The sequence below is a fragment of the Charadrius vociferus genome, unplaced genomic scaffold (assembly GCF_000708025.1).
Source record: "Charadrius vociferus isolate BGI_N301 unplaced genomic scaffold, ASM70802v2 scaffold477, whole genome shotgun sequence".
NCBI lineage: Eukaryota > Metazoa > Chordata > Aves > Charadriiformes > Charadriidae > Charadrius > Charadrius vociferus.
The window spans coordinates 1,312,966-1,329,953 of record NW_009649449.1 but is presented as its reverse complement, the minus strand read 5'-3'; positions in this window follow the sequence as shown (position 1 = coordinate 1,329,953).

Genomic DNA, 16,988 nt, shown 5'->3' with positions numbered 1-16,988 from the left:
ATTTGAAGCTGTAAATCTGAATATTGATGATAAGGGGAAGACATACTTTTCCTTGAAGTTTAGAGCGTAAAATGGATGCAGAGCTGCCTGTAGAGTAGTGTCTGTTTTCACAGAATCACAGAATTTTCAGAGTGTGAAGGGACCTCTAGAGATCATCTAGTCCAACTCCCCTGCTAAAGCAGGATTGCCCAGAGCACATTACTCGGGACTGCATCCAGGCGGGTTTTGAAAATCTCCAGAGAAGGAGACTCCACAACCTCCCTGGGCAGCCTGTGCCACTGCTCTGTCACCCAAACTGTAAAGAAGTTTTGACGTGTTCCTCTTACTCCGTTGCACCCAGCCGTCCCCATCAGCACAGCCTCCTCAAGCAGAGAGCGCAATAATGGGAGCTCTTTGCCCTCATTCCTGCCTTTTCCACCATGCAGGAGTGGACAGCCTGTGGTAGGACTCATGTTGATAGTGAAGCGTAGCAGGCACTCCAGGAACCTCTGACACCTGCGGGTTTAATCTGCCTCTCTTAACATTAGCTGCACTCCCACCTCTCCCCCCAAGACCAGCAGAGTCTAGTGAGACGTGTTTCCCTTCATGCTGCAGGATTTCCCCTCCCTCAGTGGCTCTCTGGCCATGCAACTCCGTAACCCGTTTCCCGTCAAGAGCAAGTACAGCGTTTCTCACCCAGAACGTGGCCTGTGGTAAGGGGGTGGGAAGGGAAGAGGGGGTGGGGTGCGTGTTGGGGGAGCTGTTGCTGCTGCAGTTTCGTGCCTCAATCTGTATTCTCTCTCTTCTCTGCATGGCTTCCTGTTTTTTCACACCACTGCTCTTTGAAACAACAAGCTGCAAGGAGGACAGGGGGTGGAGGTTAGTAGGCTGGAAGAAATCTCTGGCAACACCTGCAAAAGGTCTGGGTGCAGCCTCTGGAAAAGGCGCTGCGTGCTTATGTATTCCTCTGGGTGTGATCCTGTCATTGCATACCGCAGAAGCGGCTCTCTGAGGAGGTGGTGCTGTGGTATGCCTGTGCTCCGCAGAAATGCGTTGCTCAGTGCTGCGCGATTGCAGCAGAGCTGTCCATTAATGTTCCCCTTTGGCAGTTGTCTTCCTCAGCTGCTCTTGAATGGACAAAACTAGAATTTGCCCTATACTTGCGCATCTTGTGATAATCAGTCAGATGTAGTCAGTGTCAGAATAAAGCTGAAAGATGAACCACCAGTGCTGATTCTTGCAGAATTTGGGATTTTATGCTTTAAAAAGACTTAATGCAGTCCAGGTTGGCTTAGTGTGTGAAATGAGCAAGCATCTAGTTTGAAGTGCCACGGTTATGAGTTCCCTCCCCTTTCCCTGACCTTGGGCAGCTGGCAGTGCGTACAAAGCCTGGACGATAGTGAACTGCTCAGAGGAGTGATTCCCAAACCATGAGCCAGACAGCAATTGCTAACTGTTCACAAAGAACTGAAAATTCTTGAAAGCTGTGACTTCTGGTTTTCAGATGCCTGACAGCATTCACAGAAAACAAAGAAGTTGCATTAGGAACTCGGTGTCAGTGTAATTCCTGTATTTACTGCTATGTTTTCTCCCCTCTGATTTGAGAGGGGGAATTGTTCTGTTTGATCATTAGTAAAAGGCAAAATGTGAAGAAAGCTATTTCTAGGATATCATCAGGATGAGGGAGCTGCACCATGAGGTGTCCTGCTTGAGTCAAACCTAGAGCAGAGTCTTCTCCCAAATGGAACTTGTTAACAATGTTATTTGAAAACATTTTTTCCAGTCTCCTAGAGACTTAACATGAGTGAGTTAGATGAATAACTTGTAGGGTTGAGGGAGCTGCTGTACCATAGAGGACCAGCATCATACTCACTTCAGCATCTGATCTGTGCACTTTGGAGAGAGGCACAAGGAGTCCTGTGCTCTAGTCACTATGATTGTTGTGGAATGAGAGATTATTTTTAATCTGAAATCATTGTGCTGCTGCCTTGTCTGCCAGTGAATCAAGGATAAATTCTCTAGAAGCAAAAACTTTTTGTGGAATGGAGCTAGATGGCCACAGATAGCTTTGGTTCGAGGCATGAGACAAATGGGTGTATCTGAGATGCTATTTTTATGGGTGACATCAGAGCCTTGGTTAGCTAACGTGTTGCTAAGTGACTTCAAAAGCTGCTCCTCTGGATAACAGTTGCAGGGTCCAGAGAAAGGTAAATAGAGGATTAGGTTGCAAAGTCTTGTTCTGGCAATGGTTCTGCTCTGCAGGAGGCGATGGGCAGCCAACTGAGCACAGCTGCTTGTGGAGTTCGTTGCTTGCCAGACAGTGCTGGAGGACGGAGATGAAAAATAGGAAAGATTGCACTAATTATTGAGCCTTGTAAAAATAATTAGGAAGACAACAGCAGGCAAATGGGCAGGGAGGAGGAGAAAAACAGCTGCCAAAGCATGGAAAGATAGGACTTCACTGGAGATAAAAAAGGAAGGGTAAGGCACCCCTTTAATCAGTGGCTGGTGAGAGAGATGAAAAATTAATGTATGAGCTTTGCATGCACATTAGAGCAGGGCAAAGAGGGAGGGGACATCTCATTTCAGTTGCCCACTCTTGGCTTCCACCAAAGGCTCCTGCAGATTAAATGCCATTTTTGTGGCTTTTCAACAGATGTTCCCAATGGTACCAGGGATGACCAGTGACATAAGGAGAGACAAGAACACCTTGTACAAATGTTTGTCGAGAAGGATTGCTTGGCTTTTCTGTTTTATGAATTACCAGGGCTGTAAAGGAACTGGCGGGAACGCTGGTTAGTCCAGGTTCCTAAATGACAGGAACAGGCTTCCATTAGGAATCAATTTTCTCCTTCATTTTACTGTTCCCTCCAGAGCAACCAGCAAGTATATGAATGATTTCTGCACTGTAATGCTGTGGTCTCTGATTTGTGGGCAGAGCTGTCTCTTGTGATACAAGGATGTAGTTAATAAGATTTAACAGTGAGTCTCTACTGTCTGCTGAGTGTAACTTTGTCATTGGTGATTTCGTGGTGATGCCCGTTCATGTCTTCCAGATAAATTCCTAGGGTTGTTATCCTCCTGGATTTGTTTCCCATGACAAGTCTTTCAGGCACTTTGGTCTAGAATTTAGCAGATGCTCTTTCCTCCTGAAGAGCTGCATCTGACTTGTCTCTCATCTGGCTCTATGCAATCTCTTGCAGAGATCTTTTTCTATATTACCTTAAGCAGATTATTTTTTGTAAACCTGTGTGATGCGCGCAGATAGCATAAAAGCTACAACTGTCTTGTACCTTAAAGGAAACAGCCTGTCAGTTGGCAGTTCCCAGTCCTCCCACAAAACATTGTTCTTCACTTAAGGCAGCCAGCTGAAAAAAGGAGGAAAGCACTGTAGGGAGAAGCCTCATTGCAGCCAGAGGACTTCTGAGCACTTGCAATCTGTAGAACTGCTGATGTGCCCCTTTCCTTCAGGGAGAGTCAACTACACATATGTGGTAGAGGGTGATTCAGTCACCCATGATAAGATCTAACAGATATCTTAATTGAAGTAAATAAACAAGTATCAGCATAAACTTAATGGCTGTCTTTACTAGACCTCAGTTGTCTCTCTGTAATGGAAAGTTTCAGGGAAACTTTGGGGGAATTTGCACACGTGCAATCAGAGCTGCTGACTCCTCATTCAGAGCAGAGAAAAACGTTTTTTTCAGAATCGGTTATGCTGCTTTTTTTTTTTTATGGCCTCTTCCTCTATTTTTTTTTTTTTTTTGTGACAGAAGAGCAGCAGTGTGACTAGTTTTGATTTTTTGCTATAAGACTGATCCCAAGGGAGACAGTGGGGAGTACTGCTGGACAATTCACACTAGGTGTCTTCTGATGCTTCCTCCTGATGAGGAAGACCACTTTCCCCTTGCCCCAGATGATGGGAGCACTGTTCACTGAGCTCATTCAGTTTTTGCTAATTCACATGTGGGTCGGACATGTGTTTACCCATGCCAGCTTGTAGCTACAAGGTCTCCAAAGTACAGCCAAGGTAGCAGGCACAACCATCTGTCGATGAGCTGGAAACACTGGTCATCAAGAAGGTGATTAAAAAAAAATAATCAAAGTTTGATTGTTTTGGCTGGTCATTTTGCTATCTAAACTGCCTGAAGGGGAAGAGTTTGCTCTGTGAACAATCTTTCCTATGCAAGTTTGTCAGGTGTCTTCATCTTTACTTTTTTGCAACGTAGCAGGATTTCACACGCTATTTTTTGTCATTTGTAAATTAAGTAGATGCTCAGCTGCCTTCCCTCCTTTGGTAAACCGGACCTCACAAAAGAGGTTAAGGAAGAGGAGTAGGGAAAAATGCTGTGATGCTCTGGGTTGAGCAATGCCCAGTGCCAAGCAATCTGTCACCAACAAACATGCTGTGGTGTCTGTTATCAGAGATAAGGGAAGACAAAGGTTCAGTAAAGACAGGAGCCATGGGGGACAAGAGCTCAGACATTCTGGTAAATGAGATGGGATTCATGTACTTGTGCATCTCTCCTCTTGGCAAAATACACTTCAAATCTCTGTGGGTTTTTGCTGGTCCTGATTCAGCAGTGAAAAAAAGATCAGGTGTGGTTTTTGAGGGGTTGGTTGGTTTGGTGTTTGTCATTTGCTAATCTGAGGGAGCTACTCCAATCCTAAAGTTTGCTATGCAGATATTTATATGACCACAGGGAAAAGACTGTCTGGTGTTTCAGGAACAGAAAGCAGTGCTAGCCTCTGTTCCCTCACTGCTGCATACGACCTCCCAACACAGGGGATACACGAGCAGAGTGCACGGGAGTACGCAGCAGCAATCAATAAAGCACTGAAGGAAGTCAAGAATGGTAAATAAATAATGTGCATGGAGGAATAGTCAGGGTATGACCTGTTAGCGCTGAATGGTCTGTAAGCAGGTGCTGTGGCTCGGGTTGTAATGGCATGACGTTAAAAGCCCATGTGGCAACATCGGGAGGTCTGTGTTTAGAGAGGGCATTTGTCTGGCTACAGGGTGGGAGTGAGTAAAAGAGAGAAGTGTGACAGGCTGGGAAATGGCACAGAAAGAAATGCTTCTGTAAAAGGAGAAGTAGGAGGAGGAGGAAGGATATATTATTAGTGTCAAAGTGCTTGTGAATTTCTTTTGCTTTTGCCACTGAAGGAATCACATGTGTAGTAGCTAGGTGTATTTTTGTTGGGGGCTTTTGGGTGTGGGCAGGAAGTGTCTTTAAAGGCCCCTTTTCTTTGCAAGCATTTCTTTAGAGAGTTGAGTGAGTATCTTTGGCTCCCCAGAGTGTCCCAAAGGAACCTGATGGATGAGCAGGTGGGTGGTGTGTGGTCACCAGAGAAGCAGACAAGACGTGCTGCCATTAGGGGTTCAGTGGGGTGCTGTGCCATGTGTCTGCAGGCAGCTTGTTAACCTGTTGGGCATCTGACTGGTGAGCCACACATTTGGCGAGCAGATAACCACAGCAAGAGGTGGTCAGTTGTGTTTCACTCTCACCCCTCACTTCTCCAGCCTGCATAGCCTGAGACAGTTGCTGATACAGTTTGCAGTTTTGTAAGCCATGTGCATCTGCACGGTAATGACAATGCTGGGATGGCAGGCTTCATGCTACAGGCAGTTCGGTGCCCATAAGCTTTTCGTACAGTGTTGAAGCCAATGCTGCCCTGCAAAACATCTACGTCAAGACCTGGCATCTCTGATCTTTCAGAGAAAAGCAAGCAAAGTTTCCTGCTGTTCCCCATCATGAGAGAGCTGCTCTTTGGCTGAGAATATAGCAGTTTGAAATGGGGTGGTAAAAAGAGACAGACCCTTTGCTGACATTAATGTAAGTGGAATAGTTCCCTTTTCTGGTGCTTTGTTTCTTGTTGCTAATTCTTTCAAAACTTTTCTTTCTAGAAGTAGGGTTTTATGGTCAGGTCATTGAAAACAAGGTGCATCCCCCCTTGCGGTGTTCTAGCAAATATCTGTATTCAGTCTGTGTTTTCAAGTGGTTTCTGTGTTTCTTGGTATCTCCAATGGGAACTCAAGATCATTTCGTTTTCAAAGTCACGCAAAGCAGTGTGGCTTGGCAGTGTGCTTTGGCAATATTACCATGCTGTACATAATAGCATTTACCTATGAAGCTGGGGCTTATTTATGGAAAGAGTTTGCACAGATTTCATTACGTTTTTCCATTACATTTCCAAGCCTAATTCTGAAAGCATCGCTTTGACAAAGTTGTGCATGAAGTCAGTGGCAAAATCCATCTCCTTTTTGACAGTGCTGTGCCCCAGTTTCTTCCTGTACGTATCCAGGCATCATGCCTCTTGCTGCCTGGAAGCTCTAACTACGTGTGTCTGTTACTGTCCTCTCCTTACCCCTGTCATTTTCTCATTTTGTCCAGGAGACTTTGTTCTGTGTCTTTCTACCCGTGGCCTTTAGAAAAAAAGCAAATTGAAAATCTGGCTCCTGACTGTAGCTAATTTACACCAGTCACTCAAAACACTAAACAGAAAGTGGGTAGGAGGAAGGAAATGAGAGGTTGAGGTTTTTCCTGTTGCAGGTAACAAGGAAATAAAATAGGAAATTCAATACAAAGTTGTCATCTTGCTGAGCCCCCACCAGCATCAAAGGCTGCAGGTGTTTATGGCTGCTTTTGTTTGTTGATTCATTCCTCTTAGTGTCAGAGTAAAACTGGACTTCAGGTCTTCATGATGGTGCAGAACAGGCTTACAGCAAAGATAATTTAGAAGAGGGACTTCCAGGCAGTCTGGATAAGACTGAAATTTTTCCTGTTTAAAAGAGATGGGGGTGAGTTGCTGTGTGCTTGTCATACTAATACAGAAGCTGGCTATTGAGGATCTAGTGGAAATAAAGTTGTATCACATTCTAAGATCTTTACAGTTTTCCAACCAAGTGACTGAAGAGTTATATATGCAAAGGAGTGTGAGCTGGGGTAATTTGTGTTGTCCTCCTCTTAAAATAGAAAAATCACTTAGGTGAAGCCTCATTGCTCAGGGCTGTAAAATGTACAAATATGAAAACAGATCGTAAACTCTTCTAGTAAGCAATTAAGACTGCACATGGAAACTGCCATCATTCAATTGATAATTAAATTAATATTCTGTGTTTACCAATATGGACAGTTTTATTATCTTTAGGAGTAGATGACTTATTTAATGTGCTAAACTCAGCTAAAGCACGAGATAAATTAGTGGAACTTTCATGGGAAGCTTATACTATGAATATAATAGGAAAAGATTTTCCTTCTCATTTTTTTTCCTCTGTTGGGCTATCCCAAAAAGTTACTTCTAAGAATAAGGAAGATGGAGATTTTTAAACCCCTTTTTAGGGCCTGAGAGCCACAGGGCTCTGGAATGTCTATTGTAAGGAAGATCAGCACACTATCTTTGCACAGGGGAGATCTGGGAGCAGATTTGCTGTTCTGGTCCAGATCTCATACCCCTGTGTTGGAGAGCCGCTTGGTCTTTCTGGGCCTCAATTCAGCAATGAAGGAGGAAAACAACAGCGCTGAACTATGAGGGAAAAAATGCAGACAAATATAAAATTCCATTGTAACAGGTCGCTTGGAGAAAGCAAATGTTACTGCGAGACTGTTTTTCACCAGGAAAAGTTAATAATATTAGTCTCTGCGTCACTGGGTAGAAGATCTGTGAGTGTCATACAAAACAGTTTGGTACAGTATCAGTTGTTGTAATTTGCAAATCACACTGCAAACGCAAATCTCTTGGGTGATCCAATACTAAACGCTGCTGTTCCTGCTGTCCTGAAAGGGAAACTGAGGCAGCGAGTTTGTAGCGTGGCCAGTGTCATGGAAAGGGGCACCCTGAGACCCGCAAAAATCCTTTGAGGCAGCAAATTTAGTTGCTTAAGTGCATCCTGCTGATGTGAGGGGAGACCCAGTCTCACTCAAATCCTGGCTGCTGCCACATTTTAAATGATGATACAGTAATAATAAACAGTGAAGCTTTTTATTTTATTTTGAGAGGCACACTTACCCTTGTAGCACATAGTGTTAGTGCTTAACGTAGTTAATACTTGTCTGGTACAGTTTCCCAGTCCTAGTTCTGTTTAGGCTGGCTGGAACGTTTGCTTCTATGGAATACATCTTCTTTTCTTTGTAAGTATTTTTAAACACTTAATGAAAACAAACATTATCTATTTCTGGACCAAAATTTGAAGACAAAAATTTTGCACTTTCCTGCTACCAAAAAGAGTTTGTTTTTCCTTCAACACTGTTCCCAGGGTAAAAGTTGTAGTTTTACCTCCAGCTATGTAAATGATTCTTCATCAATATGTCTCAAGTGGAAATTCCCCTGTTCACAAATGGAAATTTTACTCTGGTAACAGTAAAAATAATAATTTTCTTTCAGCCAAAGCCATCTCTCATTTTTGGAAAAAAAAAAAAATCCCTTCACATTCCTTTTCTCCTTGTTGTCAGTGATGACTCATGCAATGGCCTTTGCTACTTATTTCTGACTCTTAAGTGATTTTTCAGGTGGTTGCTAAAAAATTCTTAAAGCATTTGTCACTGGCATCTGCCTCATTTTGTAACACAATACATATATTCTGTTTTTTATGCAGAGAGTGTATTTGTTTGGGTTCTGAAGGTTGCTTAGTTTGGAATACACACTTTAAACATCAAATAAAACTAAACAAACAAACCACCCAAATATAACAAACTCATGAGTTTGTGCAAAATATTTAGTGCAGGCAGGCACCTGCATCTATCTGTCTTCAGTGTGCAGACAGCCACCCACACAGAAGTTTGCAACATCCGGTCTTACTGGAAACAATTAATAAGGACCCCCAAAATTCCCAAACTGGATGAAGGATTATTATTATTTTTTTTTTTTTAGTGCTCTGACTTTATCACTGAGATCTAGTTTTATATTTTTTGAGAACCCAACAGTCATGTGAACTGCACTTCTGAGTGTGGGAAGACTGGGTGCTGCTTTTCTTCTGGTAGCAAAGAAAAGGATCCAGAATCCCCTAAGAGTAATTTCAAGATTAAATAGCGTGGTTTAGTTAAACAGGCAGTTACAACTCATAATGGAAATTTATGGTTTTATAGATCACTTGCTTTCTGCAAAAAGAAGTACTCCCAAGAAATAGTATTGCAAAAAAATAAGAAGAAAGTTTTTTGTCCCTCCTGAAGAACTGATAGTCAGAAAAGGGATGTAGCTTCTGTCTGTTTGTATTTGACATTCTTTGTTTTTGTATCAAAAAAAATCTTCAACAGAAGTGAGTTTTTGAGAGGCGTTCCTTGGGGGTGGTGGGGGAAATGCTGTGTGTATGTATGCAATTATATTTTGAAGCGATAAAGAAGTAAACGATATCTTGCGTTGAAACACTGGTGCTTTGAACTTCTGTAGTATCACCAGTGAAAGACCTCAGATGACTTCTACAAACAGCAAAGCTGCACAAAATGCCCTCTGAAACACGGAAGTAGTATTATCTGTATTCTGCACACAGAAACAGGTGAAACAACTTACTAAAGGCCACGGCATCAGTGCCAGTATGAGGAGTAGAATGTGAGTACCTTATACCAGGTCCTGTCCTTAAAATCATTGTCATGGGTTTTCGGAGCAGCGTGTGTAATTTTGGTGGGGGATTTTGTTGGCGTTGGCTTGATTTCGTGCTTTTTCCCCAACCATTTTGTCTTATGTTTTTGTAGTCAGTAACTCAAACTGTATCCCTGACATAGCTGTAGCTTCATGTATCTTGCACAACTGGGTCAGTAGCATCTCCTCCCATCTAACATTTGACTAATACCTTCCACTCTGTTCTCTGGGATGTTGTGCTGCTTGCAACACCAACAATTAAGAGAACTTGCTTTTTCCTTAACGCAATACTCTGGCACGGGCAGGGGTTGTAACTTTGAAATTCTGATGAAGAAACAACCAAGGAAGTATCAAAGGAGGCTCCTGGTTCATTTTGATAACCTCCTAAGGAGAACAGCCTCCAGGGATTTTTCTCCTTTAGAAGTCCTGTGGTGTTGCTGATGATCAAGATAGGAATCTCGGCTGCTTGCTGCAGCTAACTCAGGTCAGTTCTTGTTGCTTATTTTTCCTCTGCAAACATTTATGTGGAAATCATGGAGGAATGCATTGTTCTCAGGTCTGCGATATCCTTCATGTAAATGCGTAGTCACACAAATGAAACAGTATTTCTGTCTGGGCAAGGACACCAAAGAACGCGATTCTGGCCTTCAGCAAAAGAGATGAGTATCTTTGTCATCATTCTCCCTTCTCTCTGTCATTCAGAGGTCCCAGGCTTGACACAATATCAGAGGCTCTTTGAACCAACAGGCTGCTCAAGTCCTTGAATCCCACCCCTAATAATTCACCATCACCTCCTATATAGCTGATGGAAAGGTTTCTCTTAGTGAGATTTTTGTTTGAATGCTTGTCCATCAAATGAACAGAAAAACGCGATGGGGCTTTTTCATGGTTTTCTTCTCTGAAATATCTCTTGTGACAATATCAAAAAGCAAACTGTGGCCTTGTTCTTGAAAGAAAAACAATTCATGTTGTAACCACTGTGCCCTCAGCTGTCCCGAAGTCCAAGCTATGAAATAACTGCTGCATTTTTCTTCAGAGAAATATCCTCCTTCTGGGAAGGTTGCTTGAGCGTAGACGAACAGGAGAAAAACAACCCTGAAACAGCTGCTGGTTAAGGATGTGTGCTTTGGGATATGACAAGTTAGCAGTGCGAGGCGGCGCTGAGCCCAGGGCAGCGGAGACCTGGGTGCTCAGTGTCCCTGTAGCTGTGGTCCCCCAGGGTAATGCAACCCATACCAGATAAAGCTCATAAATATGCCTGTGAACCTTTGGGTTTTGTTCCCCTAAATATCCTCACCTGGTGTTTGTGCCCTGCCTTGTCCTTAGCAGGGGACGTGCCATTTCTGTGGGACTTGAGCTGGGAGAAAGTGGAACCTGAGATGTGTGATAGTGACCTCTTGAGAGAGGTGATAGTTTTAGTCTTTGTTTTAAGGTGTTGTGGTGAATGTCTCCTCTCAGTTTTATTCAACGCAGCCTTTTGCTAGTTTCTGTTCTCTCCTAAGACCCATGTCAGGGGCTACTGCCCTGCAATCCTTGCACTGCTGGCTGCAACAAATCCGTGTTTCCTGACTCTGCTGCTCTGCCCAGGGAAATTCTCTTTGTGCCCTCACAGCCTTCTTCCTGCCCTTCCTCAGCCCTGGCAGGAGCCAGCATTATCATAGGAATTGTGGGATCATCTTCCTTGAAGCTCATTCCTGGGTGGTTGTTGCCCATCGTCTCTTTAGGTTTCCACCAGTTGTGGGTCCCAATGCACTTGCTGCCCTTTGCCCAGTCACCTCCCAACCTGCTGGAGTTATTATGGACCTAATTGGATTTTTAAGTCACCATTTCCTACAAGTTTCTTCTTCTCTCTTCTTCTCCTCACTGAATATATAGATGTTCTACAAGTAAACTTGCGTTAACCCTAATAAACCAAGTCTTTCTGTGAGGACTCCAGAGATCTAACCCAATTTTTCCACCATGCCCCTATGTAACTTTAGGCCAATTCATTTCTGTGCCTTGGTTTTCTTGCGCATCAAGAACAAAGGAAAAGCACGGGCATCCAGGATTTACAGTACGTACTATGTAAGTTTTTTAAGCAGTACAAATGAAAGTGTATGTATTCTGAATATATTAACAACATTTACTATTTATTAGTAGTAGTGCTATATTCCTATGAAAGAGGAATTTATGTCAAATTAGTTGGTGCTGTCGCACTCCCAGTGCTAGATCAGAGCTTGGTTTCCCTGGGATGAGTGTTTGCTTTGATAATATTTCTGGCTAGTTGAGCAGTTTGTGCATGTTATCTCTAATGTCCTACTGTAGTGCTGACTGCTGTATGAATAATCATGTGGGGCTTGACATTAAAATTGTGAATTCATATTTGAATTTCCCTGACAAAGTTCAGGAGGTTTTGGATCTGCAGTTGGTTTAAATTAGCCAATGCTTTCCTTGGAGCACTAGCACTGATTTTCAAAGGATGAAGGTGTGCTTTTCCCCTCCTCTTTTGCGTTGTGTCCTACTTGAATAAACATCTGTAAAATACAGCAGTATTAAGCTGTTTATGAAGTTCATCATAATTGGTAAAGCTGTGGCAGCTCTGGCTATTTGGAGAATTGGAAAGTTAAAAAAATGAAACGTACAGCAGTTGGAGGCTGTAAGGTGCGGTTAAAATATTTAGTACAGTTTATCCTAATATCCTAACTTCCCTTCAGTGTGCACATTGCTTGCTTGCAAGGTGCCCCAAATATATATGTGTGTTTAAAGGAATCTCAACAAAGAATGAAAAGCCTGTAACAGTGCAGCATTATGCTATAGCGCAGAGACCCTTCATCTAAGATGCAAAAAAACCCCAACCACCCAGTGATCTTCAAATCTTGAAGCACTGCTTGGTTTGGCCATAGGCATTTCTCAGTGAAGGATGTGTCCTGGGGCTGTACTTAGAGAGATGAGCTCTGCTGCTCACCTCTGCGATAGCTGGTATGGATCAGTGTTGTACACTTCATGCGGCTGTGATGCTATTTCAGATCTTGTTGCCAAAAAACCTCTTTTGACTTTTAAGTAAGAGCAAGTTACCCGCCGTATTTGCAGACCAACTGCATAGCTGAAGCAAAAAACGCGGTTTCCCGCCTCCTGGGTAGTGTTAACCACATGGAGCAAATAGTTTCAACTCTCCTAAAACTGCTCTGGCTTCCTGTTCGCTTTGTGGTGCAATTAAATGTGGTGAGTTTGGTGGGGTTTTTTTATTTGTTTGTTTGTTTACCCCATACCCTAGTGAGTGGAGGATAAGAGAGGCTGCTTCTAGCCTTGTCTGTAGAAGTGGTGAATACAGCTTCACAAGTGTTACTATTTACTGAAATTGCTGGCATCTGTGTGGCTTGGGACCCAGGAGGGCAGGCATGGTGGTTTTTCCTCCAGGTGCCCCATTGGCAGTTGGAAGCGTTCTTGCCAGGCAATCCTGTAAATACCAAGGCACTGTGGTTACATTACTTGCTTGTTGTCATCCTCTTCCTCTTTCTCCCCCTGTTCCTTTTTCCTCCAAAAGCTGACGAGCTGTCTTATCTAGGCTATGAACATTGGCTAAATTTCTCATGCAGCAAATTGGTGTAGAGAAGGGATTTGGAAGGGAGATGGTTAGAAGCTGTACAGCCAGTGTTTCTAACCATGCCTGTTATGTAAAGGGATGCCGAGATGGTAAGCAGATGTGCAAGAATGGTGTATCTGGAGCAGTGAAGAAAGGATACCAACCTGAAAAAAAAAAAGTGAGGATAAATGCCAAGAGGTGGAGCTATGAAAGACTGATAATTAAGGGCTCAAAAAAGTTTTTGTTGACGAAAAGGGACATAAAAAGAAGGTATTCATGTGAGTAGTCATTGTAACTGAGGTACAGCCAAAAGATGAAAAGAAAATTGCACTTCAGATTGGGCTTTGGTACATATATAATAGACAGGAGCCCTTAACCCTCGCCAAGCTCTGCAGGATTTTTATCCCCACCTGCAGGGAGTTTCCCCTCTCTCCTGTGAGCTCAGAGCACTCCTTGTCCTGCAAAGACTTATACGCTGAGCCAGCAGCTGTGTGACGCAGAATGTCTGAAAACTTGTCATCCCTTTCCTCCCCTCCGTTTGTCTTTTTACTGTTTACAGTTTTTATGTTAACCCTGGTAGTCCCAGCGCATGTCCTTTATAATGGAGCCTGAAAGAATATCCCTTCTTGTTTTCAAGTGAGTTTGTTTATGCATGGCAAATACAAATTTTTGAAATGAAAGTCATTTTGTGTTATCCAACAACTATGTCTACATCAATTTTGGATACCAGTTGCTCTTCTTTGCCCGATGCTTAGCTTGAAGCTCTATTTGTTGTTATAGCAGGGCTCTTAACTGGCGACAGAGCTGCCATGTCCCCATGGCAGAGATCAGCCCCTGCAGTTACACAAAAAGTGACCATTCTTCTCTCCTCTGCGCTCTCCCAACGAGTCCTGTGTAACACTTGGACCGTGCTGGACAGTCGTGAATCCCAGGCTGAGGGCTGCATCGTTCACCAAGCAGGACGGGGCTGACCGCTGGCTCAGCAGGAGCACGGAATCGTGTTTCTGGCAAATTCACCAGAATAAGTGGCATGGAGCACGTGCCTGCCGTGTGGCAAGAGAACTTAAAAGCTGAGAATACAAAGCCTGCAGAGTTTTATGAACAACTCTGGGTAACTTTGTACCAGATTGGCACAGCATGGAGATGGTATTTTGGAACTGGCATGCCTAGCACATGCCTAATATTGGATACGTTTGAAATAATGCCACGTGGATGCCACTGGTCCTTCATAGTCTTTTCTTCAAACCCGTTAGCACTGTGTTGTTCTCAATAACACAGAGGAAAAACAACTGACTGACCTTTCCCTTCTGTTTTTCCTGGAGGTCTCGGATCTTTAATCGAGCAGGTTGCAACTATTTTTCTGACTTTGAGTTGCTTTTTCCCCTTCCCTACAGTTTCTGTTGTCCAGTTTCTCACAGGCCGTGCGGGCAAATGTCCTATGAGTGTTCAGTACAGTCCTGTATGTGAAACTTGGAGATGATGAATAGAAAAGCTGTTGAAAAGGAAAAAAAATAGCAGAACAGAAACCAGAATTCCTGTAAACAGTCTGTTAAAAATATCTTCAACACATGTCAGGGCCAATGATTTAAAATAGACAGCTCTGAGCTTTAAAAGGTCACATTAAGATGTGATAGTAGATTCAAATGGAGTTGCAGAACGAATGTTTCAACAGTCACATTTTGTACGAATGGTAAGATATCTGTGTTGCCAACTAGTAATGTTCAGGGAAAAAAATGAGTCAGATTGCAAGAATGATGAGCTTTTCTTGGATTATAACATGGAAAAACAAAAAGAATTTATACCTTAATCACATGCCTCCAGTGGTAGAAGCTTTAGGAAAAATGGTGGTTCTGGGAGTCGTAAAATTGCAGGACCGGTCGGGGCAATGCACTAACACTAACTGTATCCTATACCAAGATTGTTTGTTTCCATGTGTGGGAGTGAAATAATAAAAAGCGCAGATCTAGGTTCACAGTCTCTTATTATTCGTGACCCAAAGTGTGGTGGGCACTTCTTGAGTGCAAGAGGAGATGTGTGAAAAGACAGATTTTTATTTTTATTTTTATTTTTTTCAAATGAGCAAATGGTCTTTGGGTATCTAATTGCTGCTGAAAATTTAATGAGGCAGAGGAGAGTGATTGTCTTTGAACACTGGAAACATTTCTTATCCCCATCTGCTGCTGCTTTGGAACCACTCATTTCCCATGATGTGTCAGAGGGATGTTCTGTGCACGAAGGGTGATAGCAGCCCTGCTGAGAAGTGGCTGACCCTTGGGGCTCTGGTGGGATGATGCCCTTGCACGACAGTTTGGTGCCAGGGTGGGTTTCCCTGCGCAACAGGTCCTGCGAGAACAAAAACATGTAGACAGCCTGTATGTCCCAGGTATCCAGCACGTGAAGGTGTGTGTGGTTCCTCTCCTCCCCCATCATTAACAGGTGCTAGTGAAACACCGGGCCTGTTACAACCTAATGCTACCCTGCTCCTTCCGTGGGCCTCTCGGGCACCTCGCCTGCCTTGGAGGCGTGTCGTCTCATCCCCCAAGCCACTTGACTCCCCTTTGGGATCTGAGGTCCCCCTCATCCTTATGGCACAAAAGTTTCCCAGATGAAGAAAGGACAATTGCTTGAGCGAGGTTGTCCAAGGAGCTCTTTCCAGGGAAGGAGTGAATCCCAAACCATTTTAAATGTCCTACATGAGTAGTTTTGCACATACACATGGGTTTAGGGCCCACCTTCAACATTGTGTCCTGTAGTTCGTCCTTCCACTCCGGTAGTGATGGGGCTGTCTGGTGTTACCAGCAGCGTGTCCCTGCTGCGTGCACCACGTCAGCTGCGTCGGGACAGTGGCAGCCTTGAAACGCTTTGGACATTTTCTGTGCTTGGCTGCCAGGATTGATTTCTCCTGGGGGTGTTGCATTCCCTGTCGTACATCTTCTTGTGCATGAGGCTGCACTGGCCGGTGCTCCAGGGATTACTGGTGTGCCACACACGGCTAGAGCAACCTGTGTGTGACAGAGGGTGACTGCTGGGCAGTGCTGGATTACCAGGCACAATGCAAGGTCCCTGCTGCAGCGTTACTGGTGCACGATGCACAACTGCAGCTGTGGTTACTGGGGCCCAGTGCAGAAGGGCTGGCGCAGGACCAGTGGCGCGTGATGCACGGCTGGTAGCGGGGTTCAGGTGCACGGCTGGTGACCAGTGTGGGGTAACTGGTGTGCAGGGTGTTACGGTTTGAAGAACCCACAACAACTTGTTGTTTAGACAATTATTTTGTCACCCCACCCAGGAAGGGGAACAGGGGAAAAAACAAGGAAACCTGAGGGTTGAAATATAAACGGATTTAATAGAATAAGACTAAATAATTAACAACACTAAAGAACCAATATTGGTCCCGATACCAACATAAAATATACAAGGATTATACTCAGACCATTCTATCCATAGGAAGCCACGCGCTCCCAGCAGTGACAGCAAATGTGGGACGTTGGGAGCGCTCTGGCTTTGGGAGGAAGGGAAGGGCTCAGGGCTCCGGCAGCGGGGCAAGGAGTTCTCAGGATCACAGCCATCATAGCAGAGAAAAACTCCTCAGCAAACTTTCTAATTTATATTACATGAGACGTTGATGGTCTGAAATAATGCCGTTGGCCAGCTTGGGTCAAGTGCTCAGGTCTCGCTCCTCCTCGTCCCCCACAGCTCAAAAACACCAAGTCCTTAAAACCCGCACACCATAGCTGGCTAGAAAGTAAATATTTTCACGAATTCAGGCACTAGAGTCTTCTAAAGATGCAGTTGTTCCCTAGCATTAGAAGAGACTCGCAGGAAAACTACTGAAATGAGTCCTGCGTGGCTCACACCGGCACACGGGGCCACC